The sequence below is a fragment of the Lepidothrix coronata genome, unplaced genomic scaffold (assembly GCF_001604755.1).
Source record: "Lepidothrix coronata isolate B3197 unplaced genomic scaffold, Lepidothrix_coronata-1.0 Scaffold64, whole genome shotgun sequence".
NCBI lineage: Eukaryota > Metazoa > Chordata > Aves > Passeriformes > Pipridae > Lepidothrix > Lepidothrix coronata.
Window position 1 is genome coordinate 3,445,690 of NW_016690244.1, and position 12,210 is coordinate 3,457,899.

Sequence of the window (12,210 nt, forward strand, 5' to 3'; positions counted from 1 at the left end):
ATGTGCATCCAGATTACCCTCATCCCATGCTCTGGGCACAAGCGCTGCGACACAACTGAGCAGAGATGGTTCTAGTGGAGGGGAACACTGTTCCTGTTGTGAGAGAGGTTAATGAAAAGAGGCCACTACAGAAATGAAGGGGAGTTGCCTGTGTGGAAAAAGCAGTTCCTACTTAAGGTGGAAAATTTAGGGTGAGACAGGGTGTTCACACGGCCATACATCCTGGGAGGCCAATCACCCTCAGACTGAAAGTATGGGAGACCATATTTTGCTCTCAATATTGGAGCTGCAAAACCATACATACCAGTTGAGTGTTACGGAAAAGGCTTGAAACTCAGAGGCAAGTGACTGGCCGTATTTCCCTGAGTCTTTCCTCTGCATCCCTGCATGCCAGCACAGCTGAGGGCAAGATTTCCGATTCTTGCTATTCCTGTCCTGGAGAAGCAGGGTGGCCTGATTCATCGCTCAGCTGGTTTTGCTCCTGTGATTTCAGGGGATGGCCTAGATGTGCTGCAAGGAATTAACCCCTTGCTCTCCCTCTTGCACATACCATTTTGTTGTGAAGTGTAATATCGAAAGAAACCACTACAAAAACACGTCTTGCTTTGAGTGAGAATGATTGGCACAAGGCACAAAAAGCCCAAGCCCCACTTGCAGACTGTTTTGAGTATTTTAAAGCAGCATACATTTGGCTTTTGTACCTGTCCTTCCTTTGAATTTCCATTGTACCTGGACACCCTTGCAGGAGGTGATTGTTTTTGCTAAAATCCCTCATTTTCCATCCCAACATCCAAGTACAACAAGACTTTGAACAAGCAAACCAGAAGCTCCCATATTAACAGAGCAAAATGTGACTCTGAAAAAGCTCGTGAGATCACATGTGTGACAGGTTAATGTGGACTATTTTTGAAGGTGAAATGGAGGCGTTGAGATCCAAGGGCAGCAAGTGGCATGCTCCCTACCGCAGTTCATGATGAAAAAGGCCACTGAGTGTCTGCCGCATTTTGGAAGCCCTGTCATGCATTGCAAACATATTTTGAAAGGTTTTATAAACAAATCCAAAGGAGGTTATTAAATTCATCATTCTGTGTGCAGAAGGCATGAAAAAATTGTTGTGAATCGGGTAAGTAAACAGCAGTCTAACTCAAATAATAAAATGACATAAATAATACAAGAATGATGACTAGATTGCTGTATTTTGAGTGAATATGAGGCAGATGTGAAACAGGTGGTAATTATTTGCTACAGAGTAACTGCAATTTACTTGAATTAACTGCATAATACATTTTGGCCAGAAATCCTTGTATTAACGCAATGTTTTCTGAACTTCTTTAGGGAAAAAAATTAGTAGCATATATAGTTGCATTTCACCACAGCGCATGTATTTTTTTCATCCTCAATAAAATGCAAACATTCAAGCAGATCTCCAAGGTCAAGCAAGCTGCCAGGGCAGCAAAGACCGGGAGCTCCAGGCAGAAAATGAACATTAACCCTATGCAAGAGTTAGTGTTCCCTTCCTGCTGATTTCACCCCAAACACCAACAAGGAGGACCACACTATGTCTCCTGCTGCTGTGCTCAGAAATTTCACTCCGGGCAGCTCGGTTGACCATGTGATGGACTTGCAGGGTAACTCCTGGGGCTCTATTTCACAGTCACGGACATACCTACTGCATCTCTCTTGGTTTCAGGCAGGTAAACTAATTACAGTGATGTTCCAGTGGAAACTTCCTCTTGCATTTGGCACGCTATTCGTTCAGCACACAATGATGAAAAATCTTAATTTCCTTCAGACAATCTTGTCAGCTGTATTAATAAATTAAAATGCCAAAAATAAGAATAGCAGTGCCTGGAACTCCACTGGGAAAAAAAAAAGAAAAAAAAAGAAAAAAGAACTAAGAAAAAAGTATTAAAACTACTGTGCAAGGCATATATTTGCTATATTTAGCTTTTTACCCTATAGGATGATAATATTAAAGTGGAAGGGAAAAATGTGCTGAATCACTACATCTAAAAAAAAAAGTATTCTTCTTCAAGCAAAATGTACCAGCCATGTAACACTGAATCTGAGTGCTTTCTGCCCTACATTAAAATACTTATCGAACTGAAAGAGATGAAGGAAAACCTGAGACCTTCCCAAACGCATGCTTCGGAGGAGCGGGGAATTAAATCGGAATTCACGTACTTGGAAGTTGGTATTCAAATTGTTTTGTGAAAGGAGCGTTCTATCTGTTTTGATAGCCCAACGCACCATGACCACTTCAGAATGCAGGCATTGCACGAACATCAGATCCCCTACCGCCCACCTTATTCAGGAATAAGGGCAAGAGAGCCAACTTCAGCGATGCTATTCATAAAGATAGTCTTGCAAATCCTTCATCCAGTGGCGATGCTGATAAAACTGGGTGGGGGGGAAATCCAGATCCTCGCTGTAATTTGCAAAAGTCTGGTATATGACACTTGTCAAACTCATGGGCAATGTGCACAAACAAGCCTCTAAAAATGCAGAGAAATGCTAAATTTATGAAGACGTATTCTAAAATAGGAGTCATATTTTGTCAGCTAAATAATAATTTTACAGAAACTGAGCATATCAGGTTCCTACCTTGCTTGAATAAGCGATGCTATGGTACCATATGGCAATTTCCACCAATGGTGGCAATAATATCTTTTTATAAAAATAATATCCTTCTTCCTCTCAACAAGTTCTACAGATGAGTATAGAAAAAAACACCACACTTGAATTAAACAGATGCTTATGACATTCCTCCTGGCAATATAATGTGATTTATTGAGTTATACTGCAGTCTTCAGCTTTTTAACCAGATTAAGGCTGAAAAAGAAGCCAGCAACTAAAACATTTTTCCCTTTTTATTTTTATTATATTTAGTTATGTTATATTTTTAGTTAAATAAACTTGTGGAAGAGTACAGAAGCTACAAGACCTAATGGCCCGGATACGTAATTAATCAGATTTGAAAAGCAAGGACCATTTATCTACATAAAACAAATAGAATCTATTCTATTAAGCTAACCCATTCAAATCACAAACCTGACTGCTGCTAGTGAGAATATTTTGCTTGGCAAAGGTCCTAAAGGTTCTAAAATTATGTATGCTATTTTTATTTCCTCCTTGGATTGGATTAGTTACTAAGCAACTGAAGTGTTCAGTTCTCTTGGTTAACAGACATACTGTATTTCATGAAATTGGTTACTGTATAGGACCTAAGTGCCAGTGAAGAAAAGATAGAATTGTGTTTTTTGGAGGCTATTTGCTTGCGAATGGTTTTGTACAATCAGCTGTCCCAGCTTACATTTTAAAAGCACATAATTACTATCTGGGTTTCAAGTTTTTTCAAAGTTTTATCTCTAGGTTATATTTTTACAAAAACAGGAATCTCTAAGTCAGTCTCCTACTTGACAGGGGAATTTGATCACTTTTCATTTCCTAAAGATGCCTCTAAGGAACTGGAGGTATATCATCAGTGTGATGCTTGCTTTTTGGTGCATTAAACAGAAATAGGACACAGTTTAATAATATTTAAAAAAAAAAAAAGAAAAGGTAAAAAGCAGCCGGGAAGATAAAGACAATACCCTGAAATAGCTCTCACTCCTTCATCGTAAGAGTGGACAAGAATTGTGGTGTAAAGGCAGAATACTGGCAATATCCTTTAAAGCACATCCAAAGGTCCTATCTTTAGTTGCTATAACTTCTAAGTACACATGCTCTTTGTATGGTTGTAGTAGGGAGGAAACAGTCCTTCAGGCCTCTCGGGACTGTGAAGCATGCTGCTTACTGATGGTGAAGGCCTGTGAAAGCTCCTGTGTGCACCAAGCTGTTCAGTTTCACAAAGTATCTTACAAGATCCCCTTGAACAGTGTAAAAGGTGGAGCTGATGTGGTTTGATGGTTGATACCCTCGGCTTGGGTGTTTCTTGGTAACTTCAGGCTTTGTCAGCTCAACCTAACCTACTGCCTTTACAAACTCACTCCTGTTTGATGATGCTGTTTCCAACATCCCCAATTCTGGTTTGTTTTGTGGTTTTAAATTTTGGTTGTTTGTTCATTTATTTTAACTCCAGATGAAACCTCTGGCATGTAGGAGGAGTGAAATATTCACTTTTACATAAAGTTACTCTAAAACAGTCCTTGGGAGAACGTGTACCACGACACACACCCTGGTACATTTTCTGAAATAGAAGACGGCGCCTAGACAAGTTAGGCTCCTCCCTCTCTGAGCCAGCTGACTGCCACTTTTCTGCACCGGTGGTGTGGTGTGGCTATGGTTCACAAAGGTGCTCAGACAATCCTCAGGTAGGCAGAGCCCATGGATGCTCCTGGGCCAGACGTGAAGAGCACACACTCATGTAACTAGCTGCCACATCAAACACCTTCCCTGCTCTTGTGCAGCTAGGTCAGGTGAGTGGCCTTCCTTTGCAGCCTCCAAGAAGAAAAAAACCCTGTTAAAGCTGGCAAAGCATTTGCTTATGATGCAGCAAGTACTTAACTTAGTTGTGGTGCAGTGAGGAAAAGCCAAGCTCATGCAAAGGGGTTGCCAAGCAGGGCTTTTCTCCCCTCTGCAAATCCCTAGGAAATACCCAGCAAGCAGAGGGACAAAGAGAGATGCTGGAGTGTGTATCGGCCCCACAGCTGCCTATGCCATCCATTTGTTCTGGGCAATGTGTTTAAGCTCATACCCATAAATAGACTCTACTGGATGATGATAGAAGTAATTGGAAATGCTTAAAGCAGCTACTCCATAAATCATTTGCATTCACTGGGTTCCACCTGGGCCCTCACTGTACTCTCCTTCCTCTGCTTGGCTTGACAGGCAGAGCACAAAATGGGTCACTTTCTGCTCTCTTGAATATTTTATCACTAGAAAGGAAAAAGCGAAAGGTCAGTGTTCAAAGGGATTCCTTGTCCACATCTCTGTGCAACTTCAGCAATCTGGGTAATCTCAGGACCAGGCCTTTCAAGATGCACACAAGACCTCTGGCAAAATCACTGCCCCAATATCACAGTGCTTTCTCCTATGTGGCTCCTTGCTGCCTCGAGGTTAATATGCACACACACAAAAAATCTACTTGTAGGTACTAAAGCTGACCCACAGCATGTAGCGCACTATTCTGGAAACTAGTTCAGGCAATTCAGGGCCTTCTTTCAACCATGGTCTGTTCTTTAGGCATCACTCTTCTACAAGGTTTAAAACAACACTTTTTAAAAGTGTTTTTTTTTTTAAGAAGAACCATTAGTGATGCCTATGTAGGTACCACTGCACTGCAAGACAAAAAAAATGAGTCTACCTTCCTGCAGCACATCTGCACTCAAACTTAAGGACCCACAACCTCTGCACAGACAAAGGTCATTACCTGAAATCTGACAAATGAGCTATTTCATAATGAAAGGGAAGCGAAAAAAATCCACAGCTGTGATGCCTCCCACCTCTGTTCTCTAGCCAGCTGCAGGGAGAGTGAAATTTCAATCCCTTCTGTGGTCCAGTTTAAACCCAAAGCAGGCAGGGCATTACCAGTGAGAGCCAACACTACAAATGCCATCAGGAGCACTGATGCCTTTTTTCAACGAGATACTGCACCGCAAGATAAGCTGAGGCATGACTCAAAATAAATGCACTTTGTGTACATTTGGGTGCAAAGCACATTTCATTTAAATTCTAGGAACATCTCAGCTTTTCCACCAGGAATTCCTGAGGGATTATCCTGAGTCAGACATGAGTGGGACAGCAGATACAGAAGATCCTACAGGGTTGGTGCTGGGGAAGATGGAGAAGGAGGCCGAACAGTGTTTCAGCACCTGCCAAACAAGTGTAGTCATTTTAAATAATGTTTAAATACCAATGTTGAATAGTGACATGCATGAAATGTACTGGAAAACACAAAGCGTTTAAAAATCAATGGGGAAAGTCTGAGATGCTGATCTGCAGTTCCAGTAAAGGAAAGTCAGCATTGCTAGTATGCACGCTACGCTGTGAAACCTCAGAGCCACGACAGGACCCAAACACAAAGCAAAGCACAAAGCCAGTCCTTAGCTAGCTTTTTCAGGGCCAGGGTTTCTTGCTTCAGCAGTTCCACCCGGAGCATAACGGCTAAGCAAAGTTAACACGACTTCAGGCACAGGCACTGTAAGACCCAAGAAATAACATCAGAGCCAATGCTTCAACATCAGAATTGCCATTTCACAAACTTAACTGTCGTACCATCTCTTACAATGCCACAAGCACACTGCAGAAAAATCCTTCAAGGATCCCTGTTATGGGATGAGATCCTGCAAAATCTTGGAGCAAAGCTGCTGGGAGTTCTTCATTTTTGTGTGCATAGTTCTCCTGACTTCATCAGGACTGCTCACACACAAGTCTATTTGATCCACAGCTGAGCTTTCAAAAACTCCTTATTTTGAAGCGAGGAGGTTGAACCTTGTAAAGAAAGGAATTCTAACAGAAATGCCTCACAAAGCGTGAACTCTTCTTGATGGTCAACTTATTTTCCAGTACAAGGCTATACTCCTGCAGCCTGCTCCTATGGGGGGCAAAGCATCAGTGACTCCCAGGACTTCCCTGCAGCAGGGTATTATCACCATCTGTTTCCCTGCAGCAGCTTCGCACATGCAGCTTCAGCTCTAACTGCCCACCTGCAGTAATATTCAAACTACAGTACACAGGAACTCAAACTGCACTCTTCCCATTTCCCAAACCATAACCATGCAAGCCAGGCGGCTGTTTTAAGGGGAGTACTTGCAGGTTTGCAAAATCAGGTCACAGGGAGGGGGAAAAAAATCCTGTTTTGTAACGCCTGAAGAGGGTATGTGTGGGAGAGATGAGGTTTCTTTTCTAGGAAAAGAAATACACAGGAAAACTCAAGGAAAGGAAAATGAAGCCTTGCTTCTGAATCGAGACAAATGGCTGTCTTACTGGCACAAGTAAATTAAAGGTGAAAGCTTTGTCAGGAGCTGTGCTCTGTGGAAGACAGCTAGAGAAGAAGAATTTAAGATTTCTGGGACAGGAAGAGTCACAAGAGATGAACATTGTGTGATTTAATTATCCAACTGGAGGGATAAATTAAGCTTTTGACTTGGAGCTGCATATAAAGAGAGCAATTAGACTTCTCTTTAAGAAAATTAGCATACGGTTTAAGAAAGGAGTAATAGTTTAAAATGCTAGTATGAAATTGTTACCTATATGCAATGGTAATAGATCTATATGCTATAGAGATTGAACTAGATGGTCCATTGTTTTATATCACTATTCCTTTTTCCAAAGCTAAAGGACCTGGAACTGGTTTTCACTGTTAGATCTGCCCCAATTAGTCCATTTTCAGTGTGGACATAGCCTCCACCAAAACTCACTGAAGTTTTCTCCATTTCCAAACACACACTGCTGCTGTGTATGTTGAATATGTATTATTCATAGATTATTAATCCCCTTAAAATAGGTCTGTGCTGTGAATCTGCTCTTGAAATGGGTTCTGCATATACGCTTAGCTGGAGTTCAAGTTTTTGTGATAGACTTTTGTGTAATAGTAGTCTCTATGACTAATCTACTCTTCTTATACGGATGTGTGTTCACGCATATATCTATATATATGCACCTTTACTCCCCAGACTCTGCTGGCACCACATTAAACAATTCCAATGAGATGTTATTTAAAAAAAAAAACCACCAAACATCTCCATCAAACTTCAGATTTTCCAAGTGGGTAAATCAGTGTAAGTCTTTGACCAAAATAAAACCCTACCAATCTATTCTAGCTAGGGAACAAACCCTAGATCATTATAAAAAATACTTAGTAATATCTTTAAGGTTTAAACTAAGTTATTTCCCACATCAGAAGTGTATATAAGCTTATTTTCTACATTGTGGGCCAACTTTCAATGAACTATCCCTCTGTTTGGAAACATACCAAAAGTTATTGAGAGAGATCTCATCAGTACAGAGACGAGCACTTTTGACCCCTTGTAAGATTTTGTTATGGCATCCATATTTGAACAAGTAACAATTCTGAGGAAGTCAATGTTTGCTCTGCTATCGTATTTCTATCTAGTAGCACTTTCCAGAGCAAAGCAATTGCTCTATCATGCGTGCAGAAGCACTTGGCTTGCACATAAAAAGTCCCCGGAGGGTTAAAAAAAAAAATCTACCACTTTTTGAAACCCTATCAACATGCACACAAATTGCACACCAAAGAACTGGTTAGTATAAATTTGAATACATTTAATACGCAAGTGAGGACCAAGACAGTAACTCTGAAGCAACAATCTCTCCTTTTTGTGTAACTCATTGTCCAACAAAATGTTTAGAAGAGGGTTTATTTTACATTCATGATCTTTTACCATGCACTTTTATCCTCAGAAAATTAACTTCCCTAATGAAAAAAAAAGAAGAACGTATCAGTGCACCTTTTAGTGCATTTAAATCAGCATACATTAGTTTAATTTTTCATGTTTGAAGCTCTGGGATCTCAACGGTAAAATCCTGATGTGATTTGACCTCTTTTATAAAGAAAATAAGTTGGTGAAAAGAAAATACAACATCCGCAGCTCTACACATTTCTTATATTCACCAAGGTTTTATCACTGGAGGGGCAAACATCAAGAGTAAACACACATGCGAAAAGTATCACAGTGTTAGTCACCAGTTAGGGACTTGATCTTGTACATAACTTCTCACTATAATAGAGCACCAAAAATTACTAGGATGTATGTTTACAGTGAAAAATAGCAGCTCTGCCTTTTAGAAATCAGATAGCCTGACTTATTCAGAGCTGAATTTTAGTTATGAAACATTTTTTAAAGTTTAACAGCAGTAAGCATCATGATGACTGAGGTTGCTGTGGTAAAGCTTCCTTGATGGACATCAACTGCTGGGGTGCCACTGGCATCATCTGAGCTGCTGATGTGGTCCTCATCTGCTCCCAGGGGACTGCTGAGTCAACAGCAAACATGTGCTCAGACTGCAGCTCTCAGGATATACCCAAAAGCCTTCCAGCAGAAACAGACCTGTTCACTCACACGTTGCACTGGTGCTCCCCCCAGAACAGACCACCCATTAATGGGCAGGAGCAGGTCTTTAGGAATAGGATCGTTTATGCTTTTCTGCTTCTATGATGATACTTGATGCTTGCATGTCTTGAATTAAAAATTCAGGTGTTTGGGGTTTTTTTCCCTTTACCTCCACAAATCCTTGAAAATGCTGCTTTGTGCCTATTCAGAGCCACCCTCTGGGAGCAGGTTTCTGTAACAGCTGCCCAAGATGACAGGTGAATATTTATCTCTCTGTGTGGTTTAGTATGTAACTACCCTTGTCTCCCACTCTGCAGGTCAAGTTCTAGAGTCCAGAAAGCACTTCTGAGGAAGATGTAGGGAAATCCGGGAGCAGGCTGTGCCTGCCAGATGGTTATGTATGTATGTATGTATCTATCTATCTATCTATCTAGCTAGCTAGCTAGCTAGCTAGCTCTCACTCCCTGGTGTTGCCCCATCACACAGCATCAACTGTGAGCTCCAGTGGGAAATTAATTCTCTCCCCTGCTTCTACTCAGGAAAGTTTCCACTCCACATTTTAAGTTTACAGCTATGCATCACCAAACAAGTCCCAAGAAGGGAGAATGCTGATGTAGAGAGTCATGCTGATGTAAAATGACTTGCTCTATGTCAAATGGCAGCCAGCAGCAGAACTGGGAATATAACCCTGGGTCCCACATGGTGCAGACTCCAGCTACATTTGCTAAAGTTTGGCGTACACTTCTGAAAGTGAGTGCATGGTGAGGAATACACTTGAGTATTCAATGCCTTGGTTTTTGCCTCCAGCAGCCCATACAGAAGCCTACTCAGACCTAACTATTTTGAAAAGGCAAAAGATCATGATATTCCCAGGTGAACACAAAATTACTTCCCCACCCCTTTCTATGTTCAGGACGACAGACTGAGTACTAAGTATCATGAATATAATTTAGCAAATACAGGTGGTACATACTTATTTAATGCAGTATTTTTAGAATACACTGGCCCAAGCCTTTCTTTTGTGTAACACTGTGGGACACCAAGGCCTTACATGTCTCTGGCAATCTTACATGGCAATCCTCTATCTTCCTGTACATACTGCTCATAAGGGAGGAACACTATGCCTGAATTATGGGTGTGAAATATATTAATGCAGATCTTATAAAGGCTAGTTTTGGAGGTTTATAAAAACCTATATATTCTACTGACCAATTAATTCTGGCAGTAAGCTCTTTAATCCCATGAAACCTCATTATGTCAATAACATGCCCCACACAACATGCAAATCATATAGCTCCTGTAAAGCAGGCTGCGTGAGGGTGAATTAGCTGTCAAGAACACGGGGCTAGGCTGAAATTATCCCCAGTGCAAAGGCAAGGGATTCACATCGAGGCAGACTTCTCTGTAGCAATATCCATGGACTTGGAGCTCACTGCAGAAAACAGGACACCATCTACAGACTTCAACAGACCTTGTGAAAAGCAACTGGGGCTTCTTTCCAGTCTCAGGCCACCCAGCCAAAGTACTCACAGTATCCTAATAACAAGTAAGGAAGAGCCTTTGCTGTTGCAGTAACACAAATGACTACATGGTGCAAGAATGATGACCTCAGAGCAAGTTTCCCACCAAAAAGTCCTTAGGTGAGTAGTTATTTTATAGGGGCTACATGCAGTGAGTGATGAGACATGAGACATGAGCAACTCTGGCTTTTTCGTCAGACCTCTGGCCAAAGGTGAAGAGAAGAATGATGCTACGGGAACATAAAACTTGTGATCTTCCCAGTCCCATGATTCAGAGGGATATGAAGGGACACTATTAAAAACAGATCCTTGTGTGCAGAAATTAATGTAAGCCAGTGCCCTGCCACCTCCCAAAACAAATAAACAGCCACAGGCATGCAGAGAAACATTCTGCTGATTTTTTTTTTAATTGAAAAAGAAAAAGGATACTGCTATTGTGCTTTGAAATTTTCTGATGTTGGCTTTAGTGTCAACTCCCTGCCTGACCAATGTTAATGAAAGCGGGCCCTCTAGAAGGGCTGAAGGAGGTATTTCCAGGCGTTCGGAAACCGCTTTGCTTCAAATGGAATTTTGTTTGCTTTGCATTTTTTGGCAGCAGCCCCTAAAAGCCAAAGGGCCCATAGCATCCCCAAAGCACGCTGGGACCATTTGTGTGTGATGTCTGATCCAAAGAGGTCAGAGCCAAGACCAGCGCAATAGCCACTGCTTCTGCTTGTTCCCTTGACTTCTGACACATCCAAAGCAGGACAAATCCCCTTCCCTTTTGCTTTCCAGTATGCTCCCTCTCACCCCAGCTCACCAGCCTCTCCTTTCATTGCATCAGATTCAGCCATGCAGAGATAAAGACTGATTTGCTTTGCAGAAGCTAGGGTGAGGGGGGGGGGGAAGAAAAGAAAAAGTACAAAAGCACCAGTTACAGAGGAATTCAGTGTTTTTACCACTTCTCTCCCAACATCCAGCCCTAGGCATCAACTCCAGTCAATTCCACCCAGACAATAAAGTCATTTATCACTTGAGGACCTGCACAGGTTCAATACCTGATGTAAAGCAGATGATTGCTTCCATTGATTCAGATGAAATACCCAGGCAGAGCCGCAGCCAGCTGTGGCTAGAGCGCATGCACCATTTGTGATGGTTTAATAAATAAACCATTGATTATAAAATGGAGCCTGATAAGTCCTGACGGGGCAGATCTGCAGCTGTACCTCTCCTCTGACTCCTATAATTAATGGCTTAGTACTGTGCTACTGTTAAGTGAGGACCAGCTCATCTAGAAGCAATAGCATGTTAGCGACATTTATGCAAATGTGCATAATTACTGCACATGGCATAACTGACAAGGTCACTCCTTGTTTTGGACGAGATTTTCTTGGTGGAGACCATCAGTGTTGGCTGGGGATGTCTTGCTACAAGACAGACCATTTCTCACTTCAAGGTTTCAGCTGCCTGAGAGCATGATACCCCGTCAGGGAGGTAGGAGATGAATCCCACAGCAAATAGGAAAATCAGCCCACAAATCAAGCAACCATCAGAAGATGCTGAATGAGAGATGGGAACTGACTGGGCTTTGGATGGTCTGCGGGCTGGGAAAGGGACCATTCCACTCCTGCTCACAGGTTTTAAAAAAAATTTGATGTAAGCAAGCCTGAAAGAGAGATCTGAACAACTACAGCCTC